This window comes from Dioscorea cayenensis, chromosome 3, assembly GCF_009730915.1.
Source record: "Dioscorea cayenensis subsp. rotundata cultivar TDr96_F1 chromosome 3, TDr96_F1_v2_PseudoChromosome.rev07_lg8_w22 25.fasta, whole genome shotgun sequence".
NCBI lineage: Eukaryota > Viridiplantae > Streptophyta > Magnoliopsida > Dioscoreales > Dioscoreaceae > Dioscorea > Dioscorea cayenensis.
Window position 1 is genome coordinate 5,546,433 of NC_052473.1, and position 16,571 is coordinate 5,563,003.

Sequence of the window (16,571 nt, forward strand, 5' to 3'; positions counted from 1 at the left end):
ACATTCAGCTACCTCTCAACTCACCCTCTCAACCCTCTTCAATCTTGTTAAGTCTAACCTAATGAAGTGTCACTCATTCAAGAGGTTACCTAAAGGAATTCTCAACCCTAGTGTTACTCTAAGGGAAAATCGCAACAACAAGCACACAAGATTGAAACTCAATTAAAACATCAATTAAAGAAACATAATAGAAGTCAATGAAACAAAATCATCCTAGGGTTTACAAGTCCAAGTACCCACTAAGGGTTTAGCTCGTCATGGAGCGATACAAAATAAAAGATGAAATCAAAAGTAAATGCAAAAACTCCATAAATATAACCCCCTTGCTTTCCATGGTGATGGTCTTATGGGGCAGCTTTTTTCTCTCAAAGACTCCTCCGTCGAGTCTAGGGGCACACCTTACTCGAATCAAAAGCTATCGAAAAGCTTCCCCAATAACTCTCCTTCGAAGGTAATTGATGTCGAATGCCGTAGAAACTCTCCAAAATCTTAGAAAAACTCTTCAAGCCCTAGCCGCGCTCTATCCAAAAGATAGACAAAAGATCCCCAAAACAAAACTTCAAGCGGGTATTTAAAGGCTCGAAATCGGGATTTCATACGCTTGTGTGGAAATTCCATACACGGGAGGTGAATTTCCAAGCTCCTCATTTTCTAGCATGTCGTGAATAAATGAACTACTATGAGTACTTTTCTTTAGTGAATTGCTACCGTAAAACAAACTACATGCATTCTCGAAAATCTTCTTCTTCCATTGTAGCCGCATGGTTGGGCACACATCCATGCGGTAAATCATGTTGCATCTTCACTTTCAAACACATTGATGAAGCTTTTGACAATATTACACAAGTTGAGCATATGTGTGTGACTGCCTTTGTGCCCCTCCAATTTATAAATTCACTTGCACATTTTTGGAGGATGGCACGCACCCACATGCCAGTGATCGCAACTTGTGCCTTGATCCTTGTTAAGTACAAGAGATTCCTCATAAATCACGTTCATGATCTATTTTTGCTTCTTTTCTCCCAAACTTGTCTTCATAACCCTAAATGCACAAAATAACACAAATACACACGAATGAACCATCAAATCTGATAAAGGTGACGCTCAATGTAAGAAAAGAATACTTAATAATACTTATACACAAGCACTTATCACTATTTCTTCTAGAATTTTGGCCGGGGTTCGCCTTAATTCGATAGGCAATGTTTTGTCATCTTCAGTATGCTGATGACCTTATATTAATTACTGCGCACGCGCGCGCCGGGTCAGGGGGGATTAGAAGACCTAAGAGCCCTCAAATTTATCTTATTTATTTTTAAAGGTTTGTTATGGTAGGCGGTTAACATTAAAAAAAGCTCTCTTTGTTCCATCTACTATTTGACATTTTTCTCCACAATTGAAGCTTCCACTGTTAACTGTTCGCCAAGTCAACTTTCAGTTACCTATCTTGGTGTTCTTTTCTCTCATAGCCAACCTAGAAAACAAGATGGGACCAAGCTAACACTGGCTATTAGCAATCACGTCTCCGATTGGGAAACTCGTTTTCTTTTGTTGGGAAGTCATGTTTGTCTAGATCAACTCTGTTCTATCTACGTTACCCACTTACTTAATATTGGTTTTTGAACTTCTAAAGTTGGTGTGAAGGGAGATTCATACGGTCCTATGTGATTTTCTCTAGAGTGGATGTGATATTTCCTAACCCAAATATCGGCTATTGGTTTGGTCCTAGATTTGCGAATCCAAAGATCAAGATAGTTGGTGTATTCTTAATCTCTCTAATTTCAACCTGGCTCTTTTGGGAAAATGGTGGTGGAAGTTTGCTAGTAGTTCCAACTCTTCCTGGTGTGATATCATCACTTTCAAATATTGGTCTAATGGTGGTTTGAGTATGTTATTGCATACTACATTCAAGAAAAAATCCTTCATCCTTCTTCAGGAAAGGATTACTCAAGTGCGGGGTTGCTTTCATTGATAATATCAACTTGACTATTAAGAATAGGGAAGATACTTTGTTGTGGTCTAGACAATCTTGCGTTCCAATCTGGACCAGCACCTTTTTGATCTTTTACCTTTACACTCCTTATTGTCGTTGGAGCTGTCCCTAAGTACGGATGTCAAGACTTGGAGATGGGATCTGAAGGGATTCTCGGTTAAATTATTTTTTGCTTTTTATCATTGATGGAGAGACTAGATATGACATAGGTAGATCTCTCTAGAAAGGTCACTGTCCTCTCAAAGTGAAAGCATTTTTTTGGTTGGCCGTGTATAACAAAATTCTCATTGAGGATATTTTAGCTAAAAGAAGATGTAATAGAATTGCCACCAGTACCTGTGTTCTTTGTAATGTGGCTGAGGAAAGGACATCTCACCTTTTGATGCATTGTCCTTTTCCGGAAAGGATCTGGGCACATTTTGCAGCTCTTTTCTATTCTTTGATCCCCACCTCTTTGAGAGAGGCCTGGATCTCTTGGAGGGTGCTTAGAAACTTTTCTCCGATTTGTCTGGCCATTATTCTCATTAGAGCCATATGTTAGGCCATTTGGGCTGTATGCAATAGGCGGATTTTTACTTATTTTTCTCTAGATATATGATATTATTATCAAAATTAATTACATGATCATTTCTTGGTGCCTTGCAGCTGATTGCTTCCCCGCAAGTGTATGAGATAGCCAAGTAATACCCTATGTGTGACACTGGGGTCGTATTCCACGGGGCCAAGGAAGTATTTTTACTCACGTTTCATCTATTATCTAGCCTACAATTCTTAGTAAAAAAAACAAATAAAATAAAATAAACTAACTAATCTATTGCTAGGTAACTAGCACACGGATGTAAACAAACAAGGGAGATTTAAACATGACAAGGGAGTGTTTCGATAAGAAATCCAAATAGGGTTGTCATTAAGGTCCAAACTAGGATGGTTTAAAGTATATTGGCGGCATTTAAGACCTAGAGATCTCTTAGATAGGTTAACAACAATTTCTCGGCAGCTAACCCCTAATCACATATGAGTGTTAACCGGAATCTTTTTCGGATCAACTCAACTACGATTGCAAAGAGTTCAGGGGAATCTCGAATAGGAGTAAACCTAGTATCCTTTGGCTTAAACCTAGCATTGGAGGGCTACCAACACCAGAACTCTCTATGTGTCAGCACAAGTATCCCTTTTTAATCTCTCCTAGATCTAGTACACGTGAGTAGGTCACATCTACGTATACAACTCATAAAAGAATTACGGATTTCCCCACAAATGTAATTCTAGACATGAAAGCATGAAAGATTGAATCTCAAACAACGATCAAATTAAATGACTAATAACATCCCAAGTTCTTACACAAGAATAAACCCTAGGGTTCATCCACATCCAAACACCAAAATAAGTTCATTCCTCATGATAAGGGACGCTTATACAACATACAAGGAAGACAAAAACATAAAAGAAGTAATGAAAATCCCCTCTAGGTCGTGATCTCTTTGAATTGATGAAGCTTCGAATGGTGATGCAATGGTGGCTTAGAACTTCACTCCAACTCCTTCGCCTTTGCTCTTCTCCTTCTTGGTGATGATGTGTGCTTGTTTCCCACAAGGATCATCGCTGGAAGATGGCCGGAAGGCATCAAGGAAGTGTGGTGGCGGCGGCCCAAAAGGCCAAGAAGAAGTCCCCTTCTTTTGCCCTAAAAGGATCTTTTTATAATCTCACAAATTGATGTATATCGGGGTCAATACCGGGGTCGATACTGGGGTCAATACATGGCTGCATTGAGGCCGTATGACTTCGGCCAACTTTCTGTCCCGAAATTCTCCAGGTGCTATAGTGACTGCTATAGTGACTTTGCTACAATGCATCTGCTACAATACTCCCAGCTATAGTAATCTACTATAGTGAATATGTTACAGTACTACGAGACCTGGTTTTCCTCCTTTTTTGCCCTAATCGTGTTCTCGTGTTCTCTGTGGCTTGTTCATGCCCTACAAAGCAAATAATACATGATTAAGTATAAAACGGGCATCCGTTCCTACAAAAATATATGCTAAGTGTATAAAATACATATACTAAAATACATGCATTTAGACACTTATCAGTAGCCCCTGACTCGGTCAGATCCCAACACGATGATTCCCTCCAAAGTATTAAGCGAAGTCTGGTCTTTCTGGGTACTACAGTTTCAAAGCATCCCAATTGCCACTCCGACTGCAAAAGCGAGCTGCACTAATCCCCATTTGATGACAGACTAGTTAGTCCTTTTTAGTCTGTGGGTTCACCATTCTTGTGAATGGTGCACTTCCTCCCTCAATGGGCCTCTGTGGTGGTTCTTTCTAGCTGTTATTTTTTCCCAAGCTTCACCTCCGGTGATCCCGCTTCTGTGTTTTGTCTATGTTTTTCTTCAATGAAGCAGTGGTTTATCCAATTTTCTTACATATGTAAAAGAGTTACTCAACTATAAATTTAAGTGATCAGTTTTAATAGAGTAATTAAATTGGCAACAAATGCACTTTGTCTCCAACAATGGATCAAGAAGTGGTCATGGGTCAAACCCTCTACTTAATATAAAACCATCTCACCAACCCACCTAGAAACTAGAGCTGTATGTAATATACAAATACAAAGCATCGGCTGAGACCATTCAATATAACAATATAAACACCATGAAATGGAAAGCCATGGGATACCTCTTTATTAAAAATAAAGAAATAAATAATATTTGAAGTTTTAACTTTTGCAAGAAATATGTAAGCATTTCTTCAATATATTAAATAAATCCTACAAATGGATTTGCAAGTGGTTAAAGAAAAACATTTTTAAGAGCTTCCTTACTGTTATAACATTGACAATGCCTTTAAATATTATTTTTTTGCTATGTTCTGGCCTTCTTGCATGTTAGTGTGGATATTAACTGGTTTTGTTTATGTATTTATTTCCGTCACAAGAGGAGAAATTTAAATGAATGAACGCAGTTGCCCAACCAGTTGACAATGGTTATTTTATTACTTGCATTATTAAAACAAACATCAACATAAACACAACAAGAGAGTGAGATGCGTTCTAAAATATTTATAAAATTTGTAATTATTTATTCCCTACTAATTTTTGTAACTTTGTTCGATAACACTTTAAATGAATATGCTTTGGTCCACAATCATTTCAACTTTATTGGGTATGGTTATGTTTGTAAATATTGTACTTATTTTTGAGCTTAGACAAAAGCAATAACAGTATAATATTATAATACCAAACACCCTCTTTTTTTTATTTACTATCTAATTCACACCGATTAAAAAAATTGGTGAAAATTAGTTGGTTACCTATTTTTTAAAAAAAATTACATTAGTTTTCAAAACTACTTTTATTTAAAACTCCACTAAGTGGATATATAATTTAATTCTTATTTGGTTATGATTTATTGTAAATTATGCAGATGCATTAAATTAAAGGGTAAATTTGGAAACAATTATTTAATATTGTATAAAATTTTTAAATAGATAAATAAAAAAACAAAGAATAACTTCAAAATGTGACAAGTAAAAAAAACGGAGAAAATATAATCATTATTTATTACACTATTATAAAATCTATCATACGAGTTGTTTTATTTTATGTCCCTGGAGACATGGAGTTTATCTTTTTATTACTATAATTTTAAGGTTGAAGGATATCAGTTGCCCGTTCTACATCAATATTTTTATTTGTTTATTTTAAGTTTTCAATTCCAACATAAATTAAAGACAACAATGGGAATAAATTATTCATAAATTGTTCGATTAATTGATTGGTTTGTTCATGAAAAATAATATTTATTATTTCAGTTATTTAAAACAAAGTAAATTAGTACTATATATTAAATATTTTTGCTAAAAGTTTGTTATATATTACTTATGTTGTTTGGAATAGGTGGAAAATATTTTATATCATTTTCTAATACTCTCTCCATTCTGAAATACAAGTCATTTTAAGAGGAAAAATTTATACCAAAATAGTTGTCATTTTACAATATCAAGGTAATATTTATTTATTTATTTTCAATTTTTTGCATATTCAATTTTCTAAATTATATAAATGAAGAGAGTAATATTGATAGTTCCAAGAAAAATATATGGTCCAAGAGGGATAGTTTAGTATTATGTTAAATTTTAAAAAATTTAATAATATCCTTAATTCTTGTGCAACATCCTGGATGTTGTACAAGAATTAAGGATAATATTAAAATATTCTAAACTTTAACATAAAAAATAATTAAATGACTAAACTATCCTTCTCTTGAAATTATATATTTCTCTTGAGACTATAAATATGACTCTCTTCATTTATATAACTTAGGAAATTGAAGATGGGTAAAATTGAAAAAAATATTAAATATTGGCTTGATATTGTAAAATAACAATTATTTTAAAATATATTTTTTTAAATGATATGTATTTTGAAATGGATGGAGTATATTTTAAAATAGAAGGAGTAATATTTATGAGAGGGAGCATACATTATGTTGGTTTGAAATTATCACAACACATGCTTTTTCTTTTTTCCCATCAGTCTCTCTCCCCTTCCAAAAAAAATAAAACTAAAATAAAATTAAAAATAAATTAATTAATTAATAAGTGGAATATTAAAAGAATCTTTTGGAAGCTGATATGGCAGAATTTTTATTTGAATTAACAAAGTTTAACGTTTTTTTTAAATATTGTTTCATTTAACTTTTTTAAATTCGATCAAGTTACTTAATTATAAAAGTATTTTTACATTAACATATCTAAGAAGAAACATAACTTATTAGAGAAAAAAATACTTGAAAAAGGTTGTTTTACCAAATTAAAAAGAAAATTATCACAACCCAATCCAAATTGAGTAATGCTATATAAAGCAAAATTCTTGTCTAAAATGTTTGCATGACCAACGTGTATCCTATTCTCTCTCTCCTAATTAGCCACCTTAAAAAAACAACAAAGAAAATATCACCAGTTCCTCTTTCTAGAGAGATGACCACCTAACTCATCGCCGACGAACCCCATCACTGACGCTGATGCTGACGCCAACGATGACGCCCTTCATGGTCTCCAAACCTCTCCTCTTCGGTGCTATCCAAGTCCTGCCAATGTCGACGCCCTTCGTTGTTTCCGAACTACTTTTGTTCTGCGCCATCCAAGTCCATCGCTAGTGCTCCACCAAGTTCGTTGCTTGCTGCTTGCCATCACTACCACCACAGACGTCGACGAACCTCTCCACACATACTGTCACTCCATCATCTCATGTAGCTGAATCTCACCATGCCGTTGTAAGCTTCTGGCCTTTGGCTCTCCTAATCGCCCTCACAATCACCTTGGTGAATTCTTATTCCATGAAAGCTTTAGATTTTCTTAGATCAATTGAGATAGCTAGGTCTTGCATTACTAGAATCAAGTGGTGAACTAATAAAGCCTGAGCCTTGTGATTAGGCTCTGGAGATTAGCTTGCGAGCTAGGCTGGGTAATGCTTCAATGCTTGCAGTTGAATCAGAATCATTCTCATGTGATGCTCTCTCATCCTTTGATGAAGAAATGAAGGTTGTTATAGAGGATGAGAAGAATACTGGCAAATGGGAAAGCAGTTGGAAGAATAAAGGAGTTCTTGGCGCCAAGTATCGTGATATTTTTTCTGAATTAGCAACACTAGGGATTTGCATATTGTTAATTCAGTAATATGATTATTAGTTAGTAAAATGATGTAATTAGAAAACAAGGAGTTTGTTAGGCAATCAATTAAAGGGACAGAGAGAATTATTGCACGCGAGTTGTTTGTTGCAATGGCAAAGAGGTAATAAGTTGGAGAGAATTTTGCTTGCTTTTTGCTGAACTTCATTCATGGCAATGATTGATTTCTTTATTTATTCATTTATTTATTTTTCCTGAAATGACGAGTTGCTTGATTTGTAGGTTATATGAGCATCATTTGCTTGTGAATTCAATATGATTAATGAACATTTTTCTGGATGATACATTCCAAACTCGGTCAAACTTCCTTCACAAAAAACTCCATAAGCACAGATAAGAAGAAATCAAGTTAGTGAGTTGTTCTATGATTGATCTAGTAAAATAGTAGTCATGTTTTATCTAAAGTGCTCCTATGAGTGTGTGAAAACTTTCAACCTCATCCTCCACACCATAGATTACCCAGGGGTCTATTCACCCCACACTCTGATAACTGGCATTAGAAATGCTAAAGACACCCTCAACAGTCAGTTAAGAGTCCCTTAGTTCCTAAATAAAACTCTAGCCTTCAAATAACTCTACAACAAGTTCCAGGAGATAAGTAAAGATATTTTAATTTATTTTATGCGTATATATTTTTTTTTCTGAGTCCGACTAACATAAATTACACAAAAAATATTTCTGGAGGATGCACATGCTGATTAGGCACAAGAGCCACCCAACTTACTCAATTACATGTCTGCATAGACGCATTCGTGCTATATGAGCAGAGGAATACTGTCATAGGCTTCTTTTTCTTCTCTTTTTCTTAATACACACTATATCTCATATCTCCTGGTATAAATACCTGCTATAGTACTTCACTTAAGGCTAAAGAAAAACAATAAAGGAACCAAAAGCTCTTGAAAGAAAATTAAGTTTAGAATTTAACAAACTAATGCCAATAACAAAGTGATGATGGGTTGGTAGGAGTGTATAACATAGAAGTTTTTGTGACAATACATGAAGGTGCACTAGAGATAAAATAAGACTTCCATGAAAGCATAAGTATAGATACAACTCACATCTATCATTCTTTCAAGCTAGAAAGTTCTAACTACCATTATAGCTATCACAGGTAAATCAAGCATGCAAACAAGCAAAATACCCCATCTCCACACCTAGAGTTGTACATTTCCCTCAATGTACATAAGTCAGCTATACAAGGTAAAAAATATCAAATAAGCATAAGGAGATGGAGTAAAGAAACTTCCCCATTTTTGGTGAGCATTGAACAAGACGCGTATGAATATGGTGCGAGTTTGATCTAAACAGGGTGATGAAAGTGAAGCTCCTATCATTATAGTCCTATAAAGATCAAGAATCATATCACAACTCAAGACTCCTAAATATAAAGAAGCAAGCTGACAAGAATCAATATAGATAGAGTTTAGCAGGGGTTGAACCCTTGCTAACTACAGAGTATAAAACATCAAACATAACACAAAATATGACAAAGTACTAAAAACAATCAACCAAAAACATCACAAAAACAACTCATGCGTGCTGTGTGTCTAGTGGGACCATTGGTGCTACAAATATGGTGGCGACAAATGTGGTGCAAATAGAGGAAAAAGACCTGTGAATGAAGGCTAAAACCTAAGCCATATCTCGCTCGACTCTGCGTTGGTATACAATAAGCTCCCTCTGTCCCTGCTCAAGAACCCCAAACTGACGTTGGGTCTCTGCCTGCAACTCTTGGAGCCTAATCTCAAGTTGCTCTGGCCTCACATCTGGCTCAAACTCAGACTCTATCCCTATCTCTATCTCATGCTCATGTGCTGGATCAGCCTCGTGCTTTCTCATCCCCTAAAGCTGCACTAGACAATAATTGTTATCCCTCCCCTCAACTATCCTAATAGAAGATAAAGTAGACATCCCAAAAGGAGCGGTGTTACCAACGATGTGCATTCCTCGAGTATGGTCTATTAATCCCGTGGCTCTAATCAATCGTGTGATATATGGTGCGGTAAAGATGGTCCCGAGGCGCACGTACTATCCCTAATGAGAGATAATTTTAGCGGAGAGGTGCCCCACATGGATTAGGTATCGTGTGAAGATATTGTAGAGCATGAGATGATCGGTGCGCGATATAACCCTTGTAGAGTCTGACCGACCCCCAACCACTCTTGTCAGTAGAGCGTGAATGTAGCGATGGGTAGGGTTGGTCATCTGGGTTTCCTTCCTCTTCCTAGAATTGGCGATGGTGGCCCAATATCTTTTCGGTGAAGTGTGAGACGGGAAATCCACGGGTAAGGAACGAAAGTCGGGTGACTGAGTGTTGGCATCGGTGTAGAGTCCCAAGTAAGCACCCAAATCTGTGTGATCGATCTTGTACCACTTCTTAAAAGCTTGAAATGATAGTGAGCTTTCATGTCGGATAAAGTTGCAATGCCTAACCACCTCTATTGTGCTTAAGACTTCCTAAGTGAGCTCGCGGTCGGTAGGTTCTTTGATATCGAACACCTTATTACAACCATCATGTGATATGTGTTTAAATATCTATTTATCCATGAACAATGCCTTTAAGACATCCTAATCTATGTAAGACAGTGCCGAATGATTTTTGGGCCAAAAGTGTGTAACGTGTCTTGTGTTCATCATTCTTGAAGCGTAGTTCGATGGTAGGAGGTACGTCATCCCTCCTTGCTCTCTTGGAGGCCATACATTTCATCAGCATCGCTACAAGACAAGAAGCAAGTGATCAAACCAATATTAAAAGAAACAAAGAAGAATGATCATGGAGAATGAAAAATTTCAATAATTGGTACAGTAATTCCCCAAAAAGAAGAATGAAGACATTTCCGTAGTTCTCAAGCTGAACACGGCCAGAGCACGATCATGCTCTGTCCCACTGATTATCTCTACCTGGAGGAGTGCCAAGCAAAAACTCAAGCAGGAGGGTACTCTTAGGCCGAACACGGTTAGGGTACGAGCGTGTTCCTCCCACTGAATATTTCAGGTTTGAGGCATTTTTGTTAAACAGGGGAAGCACTCTACGCTTGCTCCCTGCATAATCGCGCTCAAGTAAAACAGGGTGCACGCACGATCGTGCTCCATCCCACTAGAAAATTCAGGTGAGTGCTTAGCCGATTCACTCAAAAGCCCAACCGAAGAAGCACGATCGAAGCAGGACCATGCTTAGCCCATGTCGTACCCAAAACTGCCCTTTTTGACTCCAAATTCTAGGGTTTCACTCTCATCTTTGTTCGGGACTCTTCTCTCCATCAGGAGGACTTCGATGAGAGTGAAGATCAGGCTTCACCATACCTTCTAAGGGGATCAAGTACGAGTTGAAGGCACGAGGCAAGTGGGCATATCGGAGCTCAATTAGGAAAACCATCTTGAGAAGGAGGGAGTCATGTCTTCTTCCTTTAGCTCTTTATCTTTCTCTTCCTTGTTGTACTCATCTATGAGGGGCTAACCGTCCATGATACCCTGGGACATGAACTATGATGCTTTGTATGCCTTAACTATTTATTTTTAATGTCTATGGAGTTCTTTTAGATTCATGTGTTTAATCTTGTGTCGCATAACTTGATGTTTTGGATTATGCACAGTTGCCTTGGTAAAACTCGATGTATGGATTACCATAGTTATGATTGCTTATGTGATTACAAAACTTGATGTGTTTGAAATGCATAGTTACCTTGGCAAAACTTTGTGTACTTGAGAACCATAGATGTAACATTGCTTGTGAGCACACACTTGAACTTTAGAATGTACTTAGTAGGCTTTAGAAGCAAGTTGCCATGCTATAGCTCATAGGAATCATTTTGGGGCATTGCTCTTTTGTTGCTGAAAACCTTGTTCCTAAGCCATCCTTTATCTCCACATGTTCTCTCCTTTGTTTATTTGTTTTTATTCTTTAAACTAATCCAATTCTTGTTTCACTAGACATCGGAAGAAGAGTGAGTACTTTAAGTCCAATGTCTGTGGTTCGACAACCCTACCCTTCACGTGGTATGATAAGTGCATGTGCATTAGTAATACAAAGTATTCTTTTCTTATATTGAGCATGACTTTTCTCAGATTTTATCACTCATGCATGTGTATTTGTGTTCTTTTATGCATATAGGGTTGTGGAGACAATTGTAGGAGAAATGAACCAAAAGTAGATCGTGGATGCAATTTATTGATGAAGTCTTGGTGTGAACAAACTGAAGACACAAGTTGTGCTCAAAGATATGTGAGTGTGTGCCAACCTCCATTGTGCTCGAGCGAACATACAAATTGGAGGGGCACAAAGGCAATCACACTCATGTGTTCCAACTTGTGCAATTCTAGCAAGAACTTCGTCAATAAGGTTTACATGAAGAAGCGACGCGATCTACCGTATGAATGTGTGCCCATTCATGTGGCTTCAATGAAAAGTGTAGATTTGGGAGTATTTTGGCAAAGTACTATAGCAGTTACTGTAGCAAAATTGTTGTAGTAGTTACTATTCATAGTTCGAAGAAATTCAATTCCTGAAAATTCACATGGGTGTGTGGAAATTCCACACGCCCGTGTGGATGCCTAATTCCAGCCTCATTTAAGCCACAATTTTAGACGTTTTGTAAGATCTTTTTCCCATATTTTCCCTACCTTTGGAGGCATTCGCGACTAGGGTTTGGAGAGGCTTTGGCTAGGTCTTGGGAGTGGTTCTACGGCCCTTGACAGCGCGTTTCTTTAGAAGATAGTTACTGGGGGAGCTTTCATCAGTATCGATTTGGCTATGCGTGCCCTAGGCTTGATGAGGGAACCCTTGGAAAAGACGAGGCTACTCCACAAGACCATCGATACGGACTACAAGTGGGTTTTACTTATGGATTGCATGCTTTTACATTCGATTTCACTATTGATTGTATCTTGCTCCATGGAGAGCTAAACCCCTAGTGGGTACTTGGACTTGTAAAACCAAGGGTGATTTTGTTTCATTAACCTTTTATTATGTTTTTTTAATTGATGTTTTTAATTGAGTTCCAACCTTAAATGCTTGTCGAATTGATTTCCCCCTGGAGTGACATTAGAGTTGAGAATCTATCTTGGTAATTCTTATGGATGAGTGACACACCACGAGGCTTAGACAATGTTAGGTTGGAGAGGGTCAAGAGGGTGAGTCGAGAAGTAGAGGAACGTCCCCTTTCCCTTCAGATGTGATTTATCCTACCTCCACGTTCAAAGAGTTCTTTGCGGTCATGATAGAAGCAACAAAGTGAAGCGTTTAAGTAATCCTTAATACTGGTGCTTAATTGTGACTATGGGTCTTTTGCCTGGACCAAAGGGTTAGATCTATATTAGGGAATATGGTTTATTACTTACAGTCCCCAAATCTTCATGCAACTATACACAGTGTGAGGCGTCAAAAGTTTTTCTTTCCACCAGGGCATAGTGTAAGGGTTAATCACGGTTAACCTTACGTTTGAGACTCTGTGCCTTAGGATTTTGACGACTCATTAGACATCAGTTAAGAGACATAATGATTGGTTTTACACTTGAAACAATAGTCCTTGGGTAAGCAATGTCTGGGTGCCTCATTTTCTATCAATTGCCTCTCCTACTTTTCTATTGGATCTCTTTCTTCTTTATTTTATTTCTATTTGCATTGATATTGTTCACACCACTCTTGAATCATCTTCACTATAGTTAAATAGCAATATATGTATTTTTCAGCACTATTCCTTATGAATACAACTACCCACTCACTAGGGTACTTTATTACTTCGACAACCCGTGCATTTGCGGTATGCACACATAAAGGGGTGTGTCAATGTTTTTGGTGCCATTGCCAAGGAATAGGCATTTTGGAAGCATTTTGCACTTTTCTATTTTAGCTATTTATCACTTGTTCTATTTCACACTTTCTTATTCTTCCATCGTTCTAATTATTTTTTCTTTAGTTGCAGCTCTAGGTTATGACCCAAGGAAACCCTTCGATATTAGTTGAAGGAGATCCAGACATTGGATGAATAATTCATCGAAGAGGAAAAGAACCTGTGCAAGAACAGTCAAATCAAGTTGAGATAGAAGGTGAAGGGCCCGATAACATGGCAGAACAGAATGAGCAGTAGAGGACATTCTCAGATTATGCTAGACCCATAATTCTTGGCAAGTAGTCCAGTATTGTGCGGCTACTGATTACAGCTCAGAATTTTGAGCTCAAGCCAGGCTTCATCCAAATGTGACAACAGTTAGCTTATTTTAATGGTTTGACCGATGAGGATCCAAACAATCACATTGGGAACTTCTTGGAAGTGTGCAACATGCTCAAGATTAATTGTGTTATGGACGATGCCATCAAGTTCAGGGCGTTCCCATTTTCCTTGAAAGGAATAGCAAAGCAATGGCTACACTCATTACCTAGAGCATCGATCTCTAAATGGGAGGAGATGGTGAAAGCTTTTCTTACCCGATATTTCCCTCCCAGAAAATCTGCAAAGCTTAGGAATGAAATATCTTCTTTTGTGCAAATGGAATTGGAATCTCTTTTTGAGACATGGGATAGGTTGAAGGAGCTCCTGCGAAAATGCCCTCAGCATGGGTTCCCCGAGTGGATGATCATTCAAGACTTTCTATAGTGGGATGAACCCATGCAGCAGGAGCTACATTAGGAAGCAAGACCCCTAGAGAAACCTGACATCTCATCAAAGAAATGGCTTTGAACAGTTATCAGTGGAACACACAGGACATAAAGAAGGTAGCCGGACTTAATGAGATTGATGCAGTCACATCATTAGACAATCGGGGCCCAGGTTTAATCATTGAGCAAGAAGTTAGACACTCTAACTTCTCCTAGAGAGGCGGTAGTGATGAGTTGCACCGGGTGTGGGGAGGACATGCGCCATATGATTGCCCTATTTTGATTGGTTGTACCACTTTCGTGGAACAAGTGGATTTTGTAGGTAATGTAATGAGAGGGCAAGGAAATCCATATAGCAGCACCTACAACCCGGGGTGAAGGAGCCACCCAAACATTTCTTTGAGTAATCAAGGGCAAAAGAAGACTATGACACCATCGGGTTTCCAACAACAACAACAAACACCGAACAAGGGAAATCGAGTTTCAGGGTTGGAGAATTGGATAACCGACTTAGAGAAGGATTTAACCAAGTTTATTTCATCATCAGATACAAGATTTCAATCGGTTAAAGCCACACTTCGCAACCAAACCGTGTTATTGCACAACTTAGAGAATCAAGTGGGCCAAATTGCGAAGTCAATTTATGAAAGACCTCAAGGGAGTTTGCCTAACAACCCTGAGGGAACATGTGAAGGTGATCACTTTGAGAAGTAGTCGTGAAGTTGAGAGTAGGATCCCTAGTGAGAACACGAATGTTGAGTCACCCGTGGTTGCGGAGGTTAAGGAGATAGCGAACAAAGAAAAGGAGGTGGCACCCCCATCTTACAAGCCAAGAAACCCTTACCCTTCAACGTTGAAGAACATTTAAAATGATGAGAAATACAAGAAGTTCTTGGCTCTATTCAAGCAGTTGCACATCAACATTCCATTTGTTAAGGCATTGTCTCAAATGCCTCGTTATGCAAACTTTCTCATGGACCTTTTGACCAATAGGAGGAAGTTGGAGGAGAGTGCATCTGTGATCTTAGATGCCTCTTGTTCGACAATGTTGTAAAAAATATACCGAACAAGAAGAATGACCCTGGAAGCTTTATCATTCCATGCAACATTGGTAATTTGGGTGAAGAGAAGGCATTGGCAAATTCAGGGGCTAGCATAAATGTAATGCAGTATACTTTCTTTAAGAAGGTAGGCTTGGGAGAGCCTAGGCCCACTCGGATGACACTTCAATTGGTGGACCGAACAGTTAGGCTTCCAAGGGGCATCATTGAAGACATACTTATGAAAGTTGACAAGTACATATTTCCTATGGACTTTAGGTGCTGGATGTTGATGAGGATGCCAAGGTTCCATTGATACTTGGGAGTCCATTATTGCGCACTTCCAAGGCACTTATTGATATGGACGGTAGGGAGTTAACATTACGAGTTTCTGATGACAAGTTGACATACCGCCTCGCGGAAGCCATGCGACATTCTCTCGACTTTGATGATACCTTGTATTTCCTTAACACTACTAATGAGTTAATTGATTAATACATGTAGGAAATGATGTGTCGGGACAAATATGAGGGGTTGCTAGATCAAGAGGTGGAGAACGAAGATGTTTTGACACTTGCTCTAGAGGACAAGTTGCAACCTATCCCGGGGTCATGATGAGGATGATCCGAAAGATGAAGCGAGCAAGGAGATGTCACAAGAAGCACCGCAAGGCTAATAGGGATGTGCAAGCAGGGAGTAAGGGTGATGAACACTTGTGTGGTAACAAGCTCGATAACTCTTCCTCTACCTTAAAACAATTATGTGCATCATGCTTTCAAGTTGTAGGTAAGAGGGAAACCTTCATCTATGAGCCCTAGTAAGGTTACGTCAATCTTAGTGACATTAAACAAGCGCTTCTTGGGAGGCAACCCAAGTCTTTACTGTTTTTCTAGATTTTAGTTTATTACTTGCATGAATAAGAACTTGAGTGTTGGTGCCTTGATTTTTTACATGCTATTGCTATGTTTTTCTTGTGGATTACTGGTGTTTTAGTGTGTTTAATTGTGATTGGTCTAGTTTATTGGTAGTTTGAGCTCATTTTCCATGATTATCTGGTGAGTTCCCCACAGTATTTGCAGTCTCTGTATGTGTTTAAGTTGCAATTTTTCTGCAGAGTCTGTAATTTTTTCTAATTCATCCAGAGAAGACACACGGGCATGTGAAATTTCCACACTGATGTGTTTTTCCGTTCAGAACTCATCCCAAGAGGACAAAGGGGCGTATGTATGAATGCCCTTGTGAACGGCCTT

At 38.0% G+C, this 16,571-nt stretch overlaps 1 non-coding gene across 1 annotated transcript; it reads right to left on the reverse strand.

Moving 5' to 3' along the window:
- Positions 1-14,138: 14,138 nt before the first annotated feature.
- LOC120257808 lies at positions 14,139-14,245 on the reverse strand. The gene has a single exon (XR_005535892.1). It is a non-coding gene; the product is annotated as a small nucleolar RNA R71 (small nucleolar RNA).
- Between the last annotated feature and the right edge of the window lie 2,326 nt (positions 14,246-16,571).